General features: G+C 37.8%; 2 pseudogenes; one reads left to right on the plus strand and one right to left on the minus strand.

Annotated features, from left to right (window-relative positions):
* Nucleotides 1-1,602: 1,602 nt before the first annotated feature.
* Nucleotides 1,603-17,948, minus strand: LOC130471685 (uncharacterized; annotated as a pseudogene).
* On the plus strand, nt 1,904-7,747 carry LOC130472434 (photosynthetic NDH subunit of subcomplex B 1, chloroplastic-like; annotated as a pseudogene).
* Nucleotides 17,949-19,116: the final 1,168 nt, after the last annotated feature.

A 19,116-nucleotide genomic window follows, 5' to 3' on the forward strand; every position in this document is an offset into this window, starting at 1 on the left:
CTTTTCATAGTTCATTATCTACTTTTTTCAAAGGTATGCTTGGCACAAAATGTCAGACCTATACAACCACAGTAGAGTGAAAAGAGAATTGTCAAAAGTAGATAGTGGAACTAATTTAAAATCTTCACACTAGTCGCAAGAAGAGCATGGGGTTTTGTGTTAAAAGCAACAGGGAACAAAGGGCTTGACCCTAGCTCCATGGTATCCTTCAGTCTCCATGGTATCCTTCAGTCCTTGGTTTGTTGTTGGAGTCACTGCTTCCAGCATGGACAAAAGTTACCCTGCTACTCTCTTTCTCGGAAATGGTAAAAAGATTGCAGGAGTTGGGTTATCAGGCAAGTCTGAATCCTTTATAAACATGTATTTACTGTCATTGAATGAAGACATACATGTAAATTTTCTGTTTTATATGAGACATTTCTCAAATGCAGTTGATCTTCAGGTTGCTGAAAATGGGATACTGAAATATAAGTTGATGCAGTTTGTGCATTTGATCTTCAGGTTTGGCTAGCAGTTACTCCGAAAGTAAACTAAATCTCTGTAAAAGTAAACAAAATTTCTCTAAAAGTAAACTAAATAACAATGAAACATCAATAATAATTTTCTCTTAAATGTTATATGAAAACCTATTAGCTCAAATGGTAGAGCACTATACATATGCATATGAGATGTGGGTTCGATTCCTACATAGGTTGTCTTCTAAAGTGAATTAACAAAACCTCAAAAGTGATACTCCTAAGTAAATAAAAGCAACTCAAAGTAAATCAAAATAAATAAAAAGTAAATAAAAGTAAATAAAAGTAAATAAAAAGTAAATCAAACTAAATAAAAAGTAGATAAATAACTTAAAAAGTAAATCATAATATTTTTAAAGTACATGTACAATTAGTGTACATTAAACTAAAAAAGAAAAGAGTTACTAAACTTATTCAAAAGGAAAACATGTAATACAAAAGTAAAGAAAATGATAGTATATAAATAAATGGAATTGCTCCAAAAGTAGATTGAATTGTTCCAAAAGTAAATTGAAACTATTTTCCACTTTCATTTTCATCAATTTGATTCAAAGGTACAAAATGTTTATCAGGTTCGACATAATTTCCTTTTGTTCAATTCAGAAGTAAATAAAAAATCCAACACTTACATAGATAACCTATGTGGGATTCGAACCCGCATTTTTTTGCATTTGCACAATTCTCTACCCATTGAGCTAGTAGGCTAGTTTTTTAAAATAGAATAAATGAAAGTAAAGAAAGTACCCAAAAAAAATCAAAATAGTTCAAAAGTAGAGGCTTGTAAAAGTTGCTTCAAATCTGCAAAATCGAGTCAGAAGTTGGGGTGAATCTATTTCCTGTTGGCTCATCAAGCTCAGCAAAGGAGAGAATGTAGTACCAGCTGACTTTCACTCAATAACCCCTCCCACATTGACGAAGACCCACAATGGACCACAAAGCATCCTAACGATGGGTGTGCCAGTATCTTCTGCTGCTGCACCCACCCACCGTGAACAACCCTTCTCCCGCCAACCGAATGATTAAATAGAACCCATTTAAAAGTAAATAACCATGAATCAGGAAAGTTGAAGTAAAACTTATAAACAATCTAGAACCATAATACACATTCAAGTCCCAACCTGGATACCAAGAAATTACAGACTTCATCCATCTCCATGGGTATTGTGTAATGTCCAAGATTGTATTTTTTCCACACATAATTAGTCTTAGTTGAAAAGATTGCAGTTGGCAAAACCCAAAAAAACTAGATGTTACTACAAAAGAAACAGATGCTAAATTATACCCATCATGGCTTTTGAATGTGAGATTTCAAAATCCACCTGAAGTCAAGGCTTGTGCGTATTTCTCCCCAAATTTATATGCAACTACTTCATCAGTTGCAAGAACAAATGGTGATGTTAGAATTATCCCTCAACATCGTCAGAGTTAGTTGAGTATTTGATGTTTTAAACCAAGTTTTTAGTATTCTCTGAATTGTTCTGATGTTCTTTGACAACAACATGAATATAGGAGAAAAGTGAAGAAAATAATGCCCTTGGTCCAAGTATGCATTCTATGTTAAGTCTAATAAGTGCGGTTCAGTATTAATTAACAAGTTAATAATTAAGTGAGATCAAGTGAGCTGAATGCCTAGCTAGAGGCCGCTTCAGTTCAAGTGGAATTAATGATATTAATCCACAGCTTACTCTTGACTGAACCCGTAGGGGCACACAAATAGTACGTAAACGGATCAAGTATTTAATGGAATTAAATACTCCATCTATGGATATTCGGAATCGACGGATCTTGGTTTCAGTGGGAACTGAGATCGTCACAGGCAAGAAATGAATGCTCCGGAAACGATGATATTGCCGGAAACGGAAATATGGATCGTATCGGAAATATAAACATTATCCAAGTCGTAGATGTTGCCGGAAACATGGTACGTATCGGAAAATATTATCGGAAATGGAAATATTGCCGGAATCGGAAATATTGCCGGAAACGGAAATATTGTCAGAATCGGAAATATTATCGGAATCGGAAAATAATTCCGGAAACGGAAATATTAAATATTTGTTCGAAACGGAAATTAATTCCGGAATCGGAAATATTAAATATTGTTCGTATCGGAAATGAAATCCGGAATCGGGAAATTAATCGGAAGCGTATCGTACGAATTAGCATCGGACGAGGCCTGCCAAACGAAGGCCCAGCACGAAGCCGGGCCATCGCCCAGCAAGCCAGCGCGGCACAACGCACCAGCCAAGGCTGCGCCAGGCCCACCGCAAGGCAGGCCCAGCGCGCGCCAAGGCTGCGGCAGCGTGTGGGCCTCGTGGCAATGGGCTGCGAGCTCACAGGCTGCGCGCGCGCGCATGGCGCCCCTCGTGGGCTGCTGTGCGTGCGTGTGTGTGTTTGTGTGCTATACGAATCCTAAAGCTATCAGGTTTCGACAGATGATTAAATTCCTAAACCTAAAAGGATGAATTAATTAAAATAAGAATTCTATTAGGATTCTAGTTTAATTAATTCGTATCCTAATAGGATTACAATTCCCTTTCCATACCTCTATAAATAAAGGCCTAGGGTCATTATTTTGCATAGAGATTTCAAGTATTCAAAGTGATTTTTGAGAGCAAAAATTCAGTCATACAATTGCCTACACTAGCCGAAAATTCTAAGTACCTTAAGGGCGATCCTAGTTGGTCAAGCTTAAGGCGGATCCGGACGTGTTGTGGACTATCTACGGAGGGACGACACTTGGAGTCCTAAAGACTTGTTCTTGTTCGGTTCGGGCGCAGCTAGGGAAGGCACGCAACAAAGTGTATGCATCTAAACTTTGCTAAATGATTATGTGTAAATAATATGCTTTCATGGCTTTATGGTTTTTCCGCATGATTTATGAATTGTCATATGTATCATAACCTAACAGTGGTATCACGAGCCTCTTATTATTTTCATAATCTAAATTGCATGAACATGGTTAAATATTACAAATTTGCAAGAATTAAAAGGGGTGATTAATTTTCGTAATTGTTAATTAATTGCAAATTGCGTTTATTTAATTATACGTACGCAGTTTTTTGGCCGAACCCAGAATTCTCAAATTCGAAGCCTAACTATGACTTTTCGGAGGTTTTAGTTTTTCAAATGCAAAATTTCGTAAATTTAAGATGTTAAATTAAATATTTGCGATTCTTGTTGATAAATCTTGAATTTTTGATTGACCTACTGTATATGTTTAACAAGTTTGAATGCCTAGCCTTGTTAACTATGCAATCTAATTTGTAATTATGATTAATTTGTTGAAAATTGGAATAATTTAGAATTAATTTGATTTTCATAATTAGTTATAATTTAATTAGACACCTATGATTAAAAACCACCATAAAAATTGTAAATTTATGTTAAATTTTAAATTTTTATGACCTAGACTTGAATCCATGTTAATCGGAAATCAATTAAATAATAAATTTTCGATTTTTCGCCCTAAAATTATGAAATTAATATCATTTATTAATTTGTCATTAATTTTGAATATAAATTTTAAATTTTTATGCGATTCGCTCATATAACTTGCACGCACAAAGCAATGGACGCTACGTCACTAGTGGAAAAAATACCTGTTGAGGGGGGCATTTTGGGCTTATTGAGGCGAACAAGGCCCGCTTCGACAGACGTGGCTTCAACAGCTCACATAGCTGTTGAGGCGGGCTTTGTTCGCCTCAACAGGTAGTCTGTTGTGGGGGGCTTTCAAAAGCCCGCCTCAACAGGCCAAAACCAAAGCGAAAAATAAGGACCTGTTGTGGGGGGCTTTACAAAAGCCCGCCTCAACAGACACCTCTGTTGAGGCTCACTTCTTAAATGCCCCCCTCAACAGACCTTTATTTTTGCGCCAATACCTGTACATTGGCGCCATAAATTCATATGTTGTCGAGGGGTACATTAAAAGCCCCCTTCAACAACATTATTTTTTTTTTCCAAATTCTTTTAAAATATAAAATAGGTGGCAATAACCAAATATATATATATACACCATTGAGCATTGAAACCTGTACACGCACCAATCAACACCAGAATAGCAAAGGTATGAATCTGCTTATTTTTTATTAATAAATCATTAAATTAACTTCATTTATATTAACCCAATAGAGAAAAGCGTATAGTACGTACGTTTACAATTTTTAAACACCTAGCTAGCTAGTCTAACAAATTAAAACTAATATTAACAAATAAAGACAAAAGTCTAGAGAGCTAGTCTAACAAATTTCTCTAATCCGGCCACTTAGCTCCCTTTAGATCATGCATTACAAACCTTAATTACGTCCGTGTTGACTTTCTAATTCCAATCGACTCGATCCCTGCAAGATGGAAGGAAAATATATGAGCTATAGAGTACCAAAGTTCACACTCACGATATTATCTTTACATTCCATTGAAGCATAAAAAGATAATCTTTATGTGGCTTACTACCGTCCTAATTAGGTGTTATAAATCACAGTTCACTGTATCGTTTATGTAATGCTTTGATTCTTCCAAGTAAGTTATGAGTTTAAACTCTTGCACGGGTGTTAATGTTCATAACTTATGAGGGTTTGTTATTTTCACTTCTCTAAAGGTAAGTTTTGTTCATAGAAGTTCCTAACAAAGCTACTTAAAATAAATTGTTATGAGACAGTACAAGCTATACTATTGATTGCAAGTTTGCAACCCACTGTGTGAAAATATATTCACCTCGAAAGCATAACTACCAGTAGAAACATACGATAATCTTAAAGTTGCCAAAATATTAGTACGGAGTATCATTAAATGGTTTTATTTCCTCGTTTTCTGGGGTAATTGAATCTTGAAAAAAAATTCAGATTCACAGAATCACCAAGTTCCTCGTATTACATTAACCTTGATCTCTTAAAAATCACAGGACCACAGGCAAGTTATATCTTCTTGGAGTTTGGTTGTCTTCACTGCTTACTAATTAAAATAAGCACAGATTATTGGTCACTAGGTTACCTTATTCTGCAGAGGTCCCAACATATTTTTTTTTGTTGGTTTTAACCAGGTTACTATAAGAAATGGTAATAAACTAATAACACTAATAGCACATACAATTCAATACCTGAAAAGTGCTATTCACAAGAATGGATGGTTCATATACAAGCAGCTTCCCCTGCATGAACAGAAGGTGCTACCAGTTCCAGCGTCCCCTGTAAGTCTCTCACCAACCAATTGCATTATCGATATAAACCTGGATCAACTTCACAAACCTGCAAAAGTATGGTGATTTCATGCTCTTTTCAGTTTTCACCAACACTGTATTTGGGAACCAGCAATGTTGAAATATATGGAAGTGTGACATTGGGGATTACACTAGAAAAGTAAGGCTGTCAAAATCAATAATTTTTCCATTATTTGATTGGTAAAATACTCAATTTTTCCATAAATATTGAAAGCAAACCGTGAAAAACTAATTTGACCATATTAGGGTAGAAGATATGCACATATTTTTCTGCAAAGTTTCCCTCCAAGAAAATAAGCAAATTAATTCAGACATCTATAGTTGTTTTCTTTGTAATATAGTTTACCCCATTACCTTCGAGTTTCCAAACATACTATAAAACTCCCCCTCTAATTACCAGGACAATATAAAAAGCTCTGGAAATCATGCTGACATTTTCCGGCTTTAATTTATATTTCACAGCATATTAAGAAACAAATGCACAAAGTCTAGATGTATGATAATTAGGTTGCCTTGATCCAAGTTGAGGATAAAATGGTAATAGACTAGTAGGTCAAAATCACACAATAATTCAGATAATATTTTTCTATAGTAAGAGACAATTTTCTAATAATCCCAAAACAAGAACACAACTGTACATTTCTCATATGAAAATTCTTTAGTAGTTATCAAGTGAAATCTACCACCTCGAGGCAGAAGATCCTTGCAAAGTGCAAACACAAAATAGGTAGTGTATTCCTCTAAGGGAGACAGGTTAACATCTCTATAAAAGCAACCATCTATAAAAAATAAATTATCTTCCATGTTAGAAAGTTAAGCAGGATCATGAAAACAAATGCCAGAAAGCCAATGAGACTGCCAGAAAGATGAGGACTCGTATCCACGGGATAATCCCGAAAACCCATACGGGTTCCTCAAGTTCCCACAGGGATATGTAGTTGAGGTTGCATCATTGGGATCAAAGGTGAGAGGAGATGTCAGGAGATGGTGCTGTGTAGTTTCTGGTGGTGTTTATGATAACTTGCTTTTCTTCCCAGCAATTCAGTTGATCAAGGATAGGTACCCTGGTGTTCAGATTGATATAATTACATCAGCTAGGAGTAAACAGACTTATAAATGAATAAAAATGTGAGGTGGGCAACTGTTTATGATCTTGATGATAACTTTCCTGATCCTGAGTACACTGACATGCTTGGACTTCTTAAGGTTGGTCACCCATTTTTTTCCCTTAAGCATCATACCTTCCAACTGTTAATATCTTGTAGCATATTGGGATTACCATCACAGTTAAAATGGATCACAGAACAGGATTCAAAAGATCAAGCAATAGAAAATCTTGAAAATCAGAACTACATACTCATAGAAAGAGAGTAGACATTATACAAACTGAAATAGCTTATTTCTTTTTGGATTTTCTTGCAGAATAGATATTATGACATGGTACTGTCTACAAAACTAGCAGGATTAGGGCATGCAGCATTTTTGTTCATGACAACAGCCAGAGATGGAGTTAGCTATGTTTATCCCAATGTAAATGCAGCAGGAGCTGGACTCCTTCTGTCTGAAACATTTACACCAGACAGTATGAACCTTTCAGGAGGAGGATATAACATGTGAGAGATTTTAGTTTGACAGAATACAACTAATACATAAGCAAAACTCAATTCCTTATTTTTCTTATGGGATTTTAATGTTACACTAGGTACCATCAGATGATTGAATGGTTAGGCCGGCCAGTTAAGGACATACCACAACATCTAGCTTCCCCCTTAAAGGTTTCAATTTCAAGGAAGCTGAAAGAAGCTGTGGAAGCTAAATATAAAGAAGCAGGAGCAGAAAAGGGAAAATATGTAGTTTTTTGGAAGCAATTTTTACTAGCTCAGACAATGTAAGTTTGTTTTTACTTAAACTAAAGCCACATGAGAAACTAAGGGAAGATGTGGAGGAAATTGTTGGGGAAGAAACAAGCATCGTGTTTATAACAACACCTGGTCAGGAATCATTTGATTCTTATTAGTTGTTAGAAATCAGAAAACAACAGACATCAACCTCTAGTTTTAGTTCTTAGAAATCAGAAAGCAATCAAGACCGATTCTCACTATCACTATCACTTCAATCACCCCCCCCCCCTTTTTACTCATACAAAGCCACAGATAGTGAACCTTCATTCTCAGAATCCCAGTACAAGCAAAAGTTAACTTATAGCACACTTCCGTGTAAAAACTATGCAAATCTAGCAATTCCGAAACATTGAATCTTCGTCACAGTTGCATCTGAGCAGTTGTTTTGAAAGATAACACTGTAAGAATGCAGTCTAAGTGTATATATTCTGACCACACACATGTATACAACAAATTTTGACCACACACATGACCACTAGGTTACTAACAAGACTACAACATTCTGCCTTTTTAGGAGAACCAATTCGAAGGTGAACTAGATCTAGCACATCTGCACACACATTCAACTTAAGGGTATCTAAGGGGCAAACGAACCCCACAATCCAAATCTACAAAAAGAAGATTGAAAAAACAACATAGACCTAAGATTTATGTACTCATCATCATTTCATCTTCAACTTCAATTCATTCCATTAGACTCGGCCAAAACCCCAATTTGTAGGTCGCACTCAAGCAGTAAATACTGGAATTCATGGTCTTAGAAACTGAATCGAATAGAAACTAACCTTGACAGATTGTGTGAAACAGAGTCGCACGGAGGTAGGAAACACGACGGTCGGGGGTAACTCGCCTTCAGATGGTGGTGGTGGAGCCGCGCGGTGAGGAAGGTGGTGGTGGTGATGGTGGTGGTGGAATCGCGGGGTGAGGAGAGCTGAGAAGTCGATCGCCTTCAGATGCGTTGCGTTGGATAGAAGGTTTAGGGTGAGAAGGTTTGGCGTTGAGAAGTTTTAATTAAATTAAATGTTGTGAATCCCTGTTGAAGCGAACAAACATAAGCCCGCCCTTTTAGATAGTGTTTATTGAGGGGGGCTATTAAAAGCCCCCTTCAACAACCTCTATAGAAGCGAACACCCAAAAAGCCCCCTTCAACCTGTTAGTAAAAGGTTTGACCCGCGTTGATTAAGTGGTTATTGAGGCGCGCTTATGTATGCCCCCCTCAACAAGGGGGCTACAATAGGGGTTTTTTCCACTAGTGCGTGTTACCCTTAAGGGGTGTTGTATAGTGCGGGCATGTGAAGACGAGCAAGGGAGCTCGTCGCCCATGCGGTACGAATGCAATGAGCAACGCCATGGTGCACGAGCACAAGGCAGCAGCCCTGCCTTGTGTCGTGGGCTGTGTGCGATGGGCGAATGGGCGAGGGCGAGAGCAAGGCACGAGCAGTCGCGTGTGGGCAGCAAGCGAGCTGCGCCACAGCGCGCACTGCCTCGCGCAAGTAGGCGGAGCCTCGCGCGCAGCGAGCGCTAGTGTGCGTGCAACGAGCGCTGCGCCCAGCGATGGCGTGCAGCGTGCTTGTTGCGACGTGCGACGAGCGCTGCGCCCAGCGATGGCGAGCAGCTTGCTTGTTGCGACGTGCGACGAGCGCTGCGCCCAGCGATGGGCTGCGGCAGCATGCTTGTTGCGTCGAGCGCTGGCGCGCGCAACGAGCACCAGCTCGCGTGATGCCTTGCGATGGTGAGCAGCAGCGATGCGAGGCAGCGCATGGGCTGCGCGCACATGGCCAGCGATGGTTGTGTGCGTGTGGCCCATGGGTGTGCGTTGCGTGGGGTTGTTGCGTTGCGATTAGATCGTTTTGAAATTTTAATTTGAAATTTTCAGTTTACGTAATTTTAATTAATTTTAAAATTAATAATTTAAATTATTTTCTTGGATTTTAATTTTGAATATTGTAATTATAATAAATTTTATTTATTCTAATTATTTTACTAAAATTAAAATCATGAATTAATTTAAATACGACTGAAATTAAATTAAACTTTTTGGATTCAATAATAAATTTATATGAGCTTTAAATTTTAATTAAATTTGTATGTTTCCGGTTAGACTAGAAATACATTTTTATGTTTAAAATTAGTAAAGCATATGAATTTATTGGTTTAAGTGGGAGCCCTTTTTAGTCATAAACTCTTGATTAGGTCTACAAATCCTTAAGGTTAAAACAACTTGATTAGAATTAATAAGGACTGAATAATTTGTAGATTATTGGTGCCCTTGATTAATTGCTGCAAATGTTTATGTGATGCATAATGTGTTTTACTAACCAGCTATGTGGGCCATTCATGATAATAAATGGGTGAATGGTATATATTGTATATGTACTATTTTGCAGGTTATGAAGTGACTAGTATGGCCCAAATAGGATAGAAAATATGGTCTGCGTACCATTAATTTGAATGTAATTGGTCTAAAGTACCAAAGTTGTTTTTCAATTCAAATATGGTCTGCGTACCATCAAATAGTTGTAATTAGTTTTAATTATAGCTTATCCTATTTGAAGAAAATGGTGCCTCCCACGGAGATTTTCAAGACGGACTTTGAAGTTAAAGCTTCAAGATGAAGTGGGGCCATAATAGATCACATTTATCTTATGCATGTTTTAAGTTATTTATTGCTTTTAAATATGTCTTAAAATGCATGAGAACAAAAGCTTGATTATGTTGCATGATTAAGGATTTTAGTTCACTTAAAATCTAACCAACATAGTAAGAGCCTTAAGTTCCAAACTTAAAAATTGAGTTAAAAGATGCCATGCCAAAATATACACTTGCTTTGATATCCTTTACATCAATCTAGTAATAGTTTTCGCTCAGCGAGGTGTTACTTATTGGTCCTAAAGGGGCAAGGTACACAAATAATTGTGAGTACATGTTAGTTTTGGTGAAACTCAACGATATAAGTAAGGAGTCCTTTTATGTCGTGGCAAAATTGATAGGTTTACCTAATAAGTTCTTAGACGTACCTATCAACCAAGAATAGTTTCTAGACTATTAGCAAAAGGTTTTGCTTACTTAAGATGTTTTAGGACTAAGTCGACAAACTGTGCTTAGTTCTTCAATGATTTTAGGATCTTGGAATCATTTTATTCACACCTGCCGGAACACATAACTTGAATAAAATTCTTAATGAACGTTGAATTATGCATGTATGCTAGAATTTAAGTTTATTAAGAGAAACTGTGAATGGTTATTTATTTGTTTATTCTTTTCAATTGTAGTTTTAAATATGGCAAACAACAATTCATTCAACATACGATCAATTCTCGAAAAGGAGAAGTTGAACGGGAAAAACTTCCTTGACTGGCAAAGGAACTTGCAAATAGTTCTTATGCAGGAAGAAAAGGAGTATGTCCTAGAAGAGGCGATGCCCGAAGCCGCAGGCGGCAGGGTCACTCAGGCAGCCCTCAATCGTTGGATTGATGCCAACAAGGATGTGAAATGTCTAATGCTCGCCACCATGAGTGCAGATCTGCAGAAAACGTTCATCAACTCAGATGCTTTCACAATCATCAGTGAGTTGAAGAACATGTTCCAAGATCTGGCTCGAGTCGAAAGATTCGAGACTCATAGGAAAATTCTTGAGACCAAGCTTAAGAAAGGCGAGCCCGTAAGTCCACATGTTCTCAAAATGATTGGACTCATTGAGAATATGAGTCGGCTGGATCAGCAATTTTCTCAGGAATTGGCTATAGACACCATCCTCCATTCTCTTCATAGCGGGTATGATCAGTTCAAACTGAACTACAGTATGAATAGTCTGGACAAAACGCTCACTGAGCTTCACGGTATGCTGAAGACCGCTGAAAAGACGCTCAAAAGTGATAAGCAGGATGTGCTTATGGTGCGTGAGGGCAAGTTCAAGAAATCTGGAAAGAAGAGGAATGCTAAGAAAGGTGGCAACAAGGCCAGCCCAACTAAGCAAACTGGCGCCAAATCTGTAAAGAGGAAGGTCAGTCAACCCACTTCTGAATCCGAATGCTTCTACTGCAAGAAGAAGGGGCATTGGAAGAGAGATTGCTTGAAGCTAAAGGAAGATCAGAAGAACGGAACAGTCGTTCCATCTTCAGGTATTTTCGTTATAGACTGTATACTTGCTAATTCAACTTCTTGGGTATTAGATACAGGTTGTGGCTCACACTTATGTTCCAATCCACAGGGACTAAGAAGAAGTAGAAAGTTAAGCAAGGGTGAAGTCGACCTACGAGTGGGAAATGGAGCACGGATTGCTGCATTAGCTGTAGGAACTTATTATTTGTCGTTGCCCTCCGGGCTAGTTTTGGAACTGGAAGAGTGTTTCCATGTTCCAAGTCTTACTAAAAACATCATTTCAGTTTCTTGCTTAGATGCTAAGGGATTTTCCTTTTTAATAAAAGACAATAGTTGTTCGTTTTATTTTAAAGAGATGTTTTATGGATCTGCTAGATTAGTCAATGGACTTTATTTATTAGATCACGACAAACAAGTATATAACATAAATACCAAAAAGGCCAAAAAGGATGATTCAGATCTCACCTATCTGTGGCATTGTCGATTAGGCCATATAAACTTGAAACGCTTAGAAAGACTTCAAAAGGAAGGAATTCTAGAACCATTTGACTTAGAGGATTATGGTAAATGCGAATCATGTTTACTTGGCAAAATGACAAAGCAACCTTTCTCTAAAGTTGGAGAAAGAGAAAATGAACTATTGGGTTTAATCCATACAGATGTATGTGGACCAATGAGTACAAATGCTAGAGGTGGTTTCAGCTACTTTATCACTTTCACTGATGACTTCAGTAGATATGGTTATGTCTACCTAATGAAGCATAAGTCTGAACCCTTTGACAAATTCAAGGAATTTCAGAGTGAAGTAGAGAATCAATTAGGCAAGAAGATTAAGGCATTGCGGTCTGACAGAGGCGGTGAATATCTGAGCTATGAATTTGATGACCATCTGAAAGAATGTGGAATTCTATCAGAATTGACTCCTCCTGGAACACCACAATGGAATGGTGTGTCGGAACGGAGGAACAGAACCTTGCTAGACATGGTCAGGTCAATGATGGGTCAGGCCAAACTTCCATTAGAATTTTGGGGACATGCACTAAATACAGCTGCACTCACTATAAATAGAGCTCCGTCTAAAGCTGTCGAAAAGACTCCATATGAGTTATAGTTTGGAAAGCCTCCAAATGTGTCTTTTCTTAAGATTTGGGGATGTGAAGTATACGTCAAACGATTAATTTCAGACAAACTTCATCCAAAATCTGACAAATGTATCCTTGTGGGCTATCCAAAGGAAACAAAGGGGTATTACTTCTACAATACATCTGAGAACAAGGTGTTTGTTGCTCGAGATGGTGTCTTTTTGGAGAAAGATCACATTTCCAAAATGACAAGTGGGAGAAAAGTAGACCTCGAAGAAATTCGAGTCGAACAACAAACTCTAGAGAATGCTCAAGATGACATTCAGGATGAAACTCAGAGATCTTTAGAAGAATCTGGTGAGAATCATGGTCAATCTAGAAATGTTACCCCGGGTAGATCGCAAAGATATAGATCTCAACCGGAAAGGTACTTAGGTATTTTGACGAACGAGAGCTATGACGTTCTATTACTTGAAAGTGATGAACTTGCGACTTACAAACAAGTTATGACGAGCCCTAGCTCCAAGCAATGGCAAGAAGCCATGCAATCTGAATTAGACTCCATGTCTGAAAACCAAGTATGGGATTTGGTCGATTTGCCAGATGGCTACCAAGCCATTGGAAGCAAATGGGTTTTCAAACTGAAAAAGGACAAGGATGGGAAACTTGAAGTTTTCAAAGCTAGATTGGTTGCAAAAGGTTACAGGCAAGTCCACGGTGTGGATTACGATGAAACCTTTTCACCAGTTGCAATGCTAAAGTCTATTCGGATAATGTTAGCAATCGCTGCATATTACGATTACGAAACATGGCAGATGGATGTCAAAACTGCTTTCTTAAACGGCGTTTTAACAGAAACTGTGTTTATGACACAGCCTGAAGGTTTTCAGGATCCAAAGAATGCTAAAAAGGTATGCAAGCTAAAGAAGTCAATCTACGGATTGAAGCAGGCATCCAGGAGCTGGAATATACGTTTTGATGAAGCAGTCAGTGACTTTGGTTTCATCAAGAACGCAGACAAATCTTGTGTATACAAGAAGGTGAGTGGGAGCAAAATTGCTTTCCTGGTATTATATGTCGACGACATATTACTTATCGGAAATGACATTCCTATGTTGAACTCTGTCAAGATTTGGCTTGGGAAATGTTTTTCGATGAAAGATCTAGGAGAAGCACAGTACATATTGGGCATCAAGATTTACAGAGATAGATCTAAAAGGATGATTGGACTTAGTCAAAGCACTTATATCAATAAGGTGCTTGATAGGTTCAAGATGGCAGACTCCAAGCGAGGCTACCTACCCATGTCTCATGGAATAACTCTAAGCAAGACTCAGTGCCCAAAAACACTTGATGAGCGTAGACGAATGAATGGGATTCCATATGCATCATTGATTGGTTCAATAATGTATGCTATGATATGTACACGCCCGGATGTTGCGTACGCACTCAGTGCTACGAGAAGATACCAGTCAGACCCAGGAGAGGTGCATTGGACTGCTGCCAAGAATATTATGAAGTACCTGAAAAGGCACAAAGATGACTTCCTGGTCTATGGTGGAGATGATGAATTAATTGTTAAAGGCTATACGGACGCAAGTTTCCAAACCGACAAAGATGATTTCAGATCATAGTCTGGGTTTGTCTTCTGCCTCAACGGAGGTGCAGTAAGCTGGAAAAGTGCTAAGCAAAGCACCATTGCGGATTCTACAACTGAAGCGGAGTACATTGCTGCACATGAAGCAGCAAAGGAAGCTATATGGCTAAGGAAGTTCATAGGTGAACTTGGTGTAGTCCCCTCCATTAAAGGACCAATAGCCCTGTATTGTGATAATAACGGAGCTATTGCACAGGCAAAGGATCCTAGACACCACCAGAGAGTCAAGCATGTACTTCATAGATTTCACCTTCTACGAGAGTTCGTTGAAAGAAAAGAAGTCGAGATAAACAAGATTGGAACTGATGACAACATATCAGATCCATTGACTAAACCTCTGCCGCAGGCGAAGCACAACTCGCACACTGCAGCTATGGGAATCAAGCATATTGGAGAATGGCTTTGATATCCCTGTTTAATGTTTTAAAGTTTTAGAGTTTAAATCTTTGTAAAACGTTATTGGTTAATCATTCACAACAAATGAAAAGAATTCATTTTTCCATTTAATTTGTGGTTTATTAAATGATGAGTCCCTTCAATTTGACGATATATTCAAGATAGACTGTCAGGACCAGTCCTGTGACTAAGAAATGTCTATCAAGTGAACTTGAATGTCAAAGGTTGAAAATGGTCCCTAGTCGGAGTTTTCTATAAAATTGGACGCATAGAAAACGTGAGACGATTAGAATGCAAGATGACTAGTAGTTCTGTTTCTTGAACTATGTGGACATGGCAATGTCATAATCATTTGCATAGATACTTACTTTGGGAAGACTAGTATCGGACAAGACCTATGAAACTTTACTGTAAGAGATGAAAATCTGTCATAAGTAAATTTCATTAAAATTATTAGACACTAAATCCTCAATACCTGAGTGATTTGAGATTACTTGTTTGAGAACTGGTTGCTTTGACGTTGACCAACCGTCGCACCGTAAAAGGAGGCTATAAAGGCAACGCTCAGGTAATCACCTATCAAACGAAGTCTAATCTCAAGATCGCAAGATTGGGATTGTCCTCCCATAAATCGGGATGAGATGATTAAAAGTTGTACAAGGCCACTCGGAGAGCTAGAGACTGTCAAATGCATGGTCGTGCTCGGATGAATCATAGGCTATGATTATCTGTTTATTTGATCAGTTGAACTCTGAAACCGAGGAACACCTCTGGACATAATAAGGATGACAACTCTTACCTTATGTTCAAGAGCAAGCATCGAGCGACAAAGGAATTAGGAAATGCACACCAAGTGGGAGACTGAAGGAAATAATGCCCTTGGTCCAAGTATGCATTCTATGTTAAGTCTAATAAGTGCGGTTCAGTATTAATTAACAAGTTAATAATTCAGTGAGACCAAGTGAGCTGAATGCCTAGCTAGAGGCCGCTTCAGTTCAAGTGGAATTAATGATATTAATCCACAGCTTACTCTTGACTGAACCCGTACGGTCACACAAATAGTACGTAAACGGATCAAGTATTTAATGGCATTAAATACTCCATCTATGGATATTCGGAATCGACGGATCTGGGTTTCAGTGGGAGCTGAGATCGTCACAGGCAAGAAATGAATGCTCCGGAAACGATGATATTGCCGGAAACGGAAATATGGATCGTATCGGAAATATAAATATTATCCAAGTCGTAGATGTTGCCGGAAACGGAAACATGGTACGTATCGGAAAATATTATCGGAAATGGAAATATTGCCGAAATCGGAAATATTGCCGGAAACAGAAATATTGTCAGAATCGGAAATTTTATCGGAATCGGAAAATAATTCCGGAAACGGAAATATTAAATATTTGTTCGAAACGGAAATTAATTCCGGAATCGGAAATATTAAATATTGTTCGTATCGGAAATGAATTCCGGAATCGGAAAATTAATCGGAAGCGTATCGTACGAATTAGCATCGGACGAGGCCTGCCAGACGAAGGCCCAGCACGAAGCCGGGCCATCGCCCAGCAAGCCAGCGCGCCACAACGCACCAGCCAAGGCTGCGCCAGGCCCACCGCAAGGCAGGCCCAGCGCGCCAAGGCTGCGGCAGCGTGTGGGCCTCGTGGCAATGGGCTGCGAGCTCACGGGGGCAATGGTGCCCTCCGTGGGCTGCTGTGCGTGTGTGTGTGTGTTTGTGTGCTATACGAATCCTAAAGCTATCAGGTTTCGACAGATGATTAAATTCCTAAACCTAAAAGGATGAATTAATTAAAATAAGAATTCTATTAGGATTCTAGTTTAATTAATTCGTATCCTAATAGGATTATAATTCCCTTTCCATACCTCTATAAATAAAGGCCTAGGGTCATTATTTTGCATAGAGATTTCAAGTATTCAAAGTGATTTTTGAGAGCAAAAATTCAGTCATACAATTGCCTACACTAGCCGAAAATTCTAAGTACCTTAAGGGCGATCCTAGTTGGTCAAGCTTAAGGCGGATCCGGACGTGCTGTGGACTATCTACGGAGGGACGACACTTGGAGTCCTAAAGACTTATTCTTGTTCGGTTCGGGCGCAGCTAGGGAAGGCACGCAACAAAGTGTATGCATCTAAACTATGCTAAATGATTATGTGTAAATAATATGCTTTCCTGGCTTTATGGTTTTTCCGCATGACTTATGAATTGTCATATGTATCATAACCTAACAAAAAGATACAGAAGGAGTTACATTTTCCATGACAGATGAAAATAGGCAAGGACGCGGCCCTCCTTGCAGCACCATATGAACCTCCCATCTTGTTCCTCAAGTTCCTGCAACAATGAACATAAAGTATTATTAGCATTAAGAAGAAAAAATTCATCCTAATGACATGTTCTATAATGTACATGAGAATGTAATTTACTGCATATTTTATAACTAGGAAATCATTAATAATTTGCACTTGGAAGCCAACCACTAAGTCCAACTATTTCCCTCAAATTAATCGGGTAGAAGTTTCCATTAGCGTATTTCCCAACAGCGAAACAGGATGCTGAGTGAGCCCAACAACAACACTCGTACTAAATCCTCCAATACCAAATTTAACCGTTTTGTCTTGAATTGGTTGTTTTTTTGTCTAATTATAACAAGAAGCATTTGGATAATCAGGTATGTTATTGAAGTTTTATTGTTCTTGTAGTGAAAAGTTCAAACAGTTACCATTAAAAATCTAATTAAAGAAAATCAGAATTGCAAAACAAAATCGCAATTTTAAAAGCTCTAATTTTAGCAACCTAAGATCGAAAATTTATGGAACAAATATTTTATGAAACCCTAGTTTACAACAATCGAAATTGAAAATAATTGAATCAAAAAAATAATAGATAAACTAAATCAGATACTTACTTGATGAAGGGAGAAGATTCAAGGTTGATATGCGAAAGACCGTGAAAATCTGGGCAAAGATGAGAGAAGCCGCAGAGGATTTGAAGAGGTGAGAGAAAATCGAAGGAAGAGAGAGAAAGGGTTGTGAGAGTGAATCACGAAATGAGGAGGTCATTCATGCGTTAATTTTACCAAAATACCCTTAAATGGTCGGGTAAAATCTCATCCGTCAGATTAGACGAGATAGACGGCTCATATTGGTTCTCAGTTGTCATCTTAAGGGGTGGTTCTCACCGGATCCTGATTCTATATATATATATATATATATATATATATATATATATATATATATATATATATATATATATATATATATATATATATATATATATATATATATATATATAAAGAGTTGCTAAACTCAGTGGGAGCTTAGCGTTTGTTATTCGACAAACTAAGGCCCAAGTATAGATATATGTTTCATTGTGATTTATTCAAATGAGACACACGGGTATTGTTTCTACCACGAATTTTTGAGAACATAATGTTTGTTTGCTCGAAATAATGTCCTTTTGGAGATTCGTTTCCAAAATGACAAGTGGGAGAAAATAGACCTTGAAAGTCTTCGAGGCGAACAACAAACATAAACGGACATTCCGGAGGCTTTTAGAAGTTCTTCAGAAAATCCGAACACTTATTCTTTAAGGACTTTAGAAGTAGCTTTAAAGAATAGACATCTCTTAGAAGATTTTACAAGTGCTTCAAGGAAAACAGAATATTCAAAGGACTTTCAAGTGGCTATAGATATTCTATTGTTTGATGTTCTATACCCATGTAGGCATAGAGTTCAAGTTACTGGAACTATGAGATTCATCTATTAGATAGTGAAGAAACATAGAGTTCAGGTCAATGAAACTATGAGATTCTTCTATTAGATAATGAAGAAACCTACACCTTGCAGTCAAACTATTATCATGTAGATTAATGAGTTTGTGACTTGTAAGAAAGCTATGACGAAACTCAGATTCCCTAAAATGGTTAGAGGCCATATATAGACTCAAATGTTTTAAATGGTTAAAGGCCATAAAACATAATCAAAGTTTTGATAACAAATTGAAATTTTGTTGATTTGCAAGAATGGTTTACACCTATTGGTTGCAAATAGGTTTTAAGGATAAAAACCATCAAACATGGAATTGTGTTCACACACAAAGCTAGATTAGTTGCTAAAGGTTACAAGCAAATTCACGGCGTGGATTGTGTTGAAACCTCATGCAAAATAATAATGCTCAAGTCTATAAATCAAGCAATGATTGCATATTGGTACATATGGCAATTGGATG

Source organism: Spinacia oleracea, chromosome 4 (genome assembly GCF_020520425.1).
Source record: "Spinacia oleracea cultivar Varoflay chromosome 4, BTI_SOV_V1, whole genome shotgun sequence".
Classification (NCBI taxonomy): domain Eukaryota; kingdom Viridiplantae; phylum Streptophyta; class Magnoliopsida; order Caryophyllales; family Amaranthaceae; genus Spinacia; species Spinacia oleracea.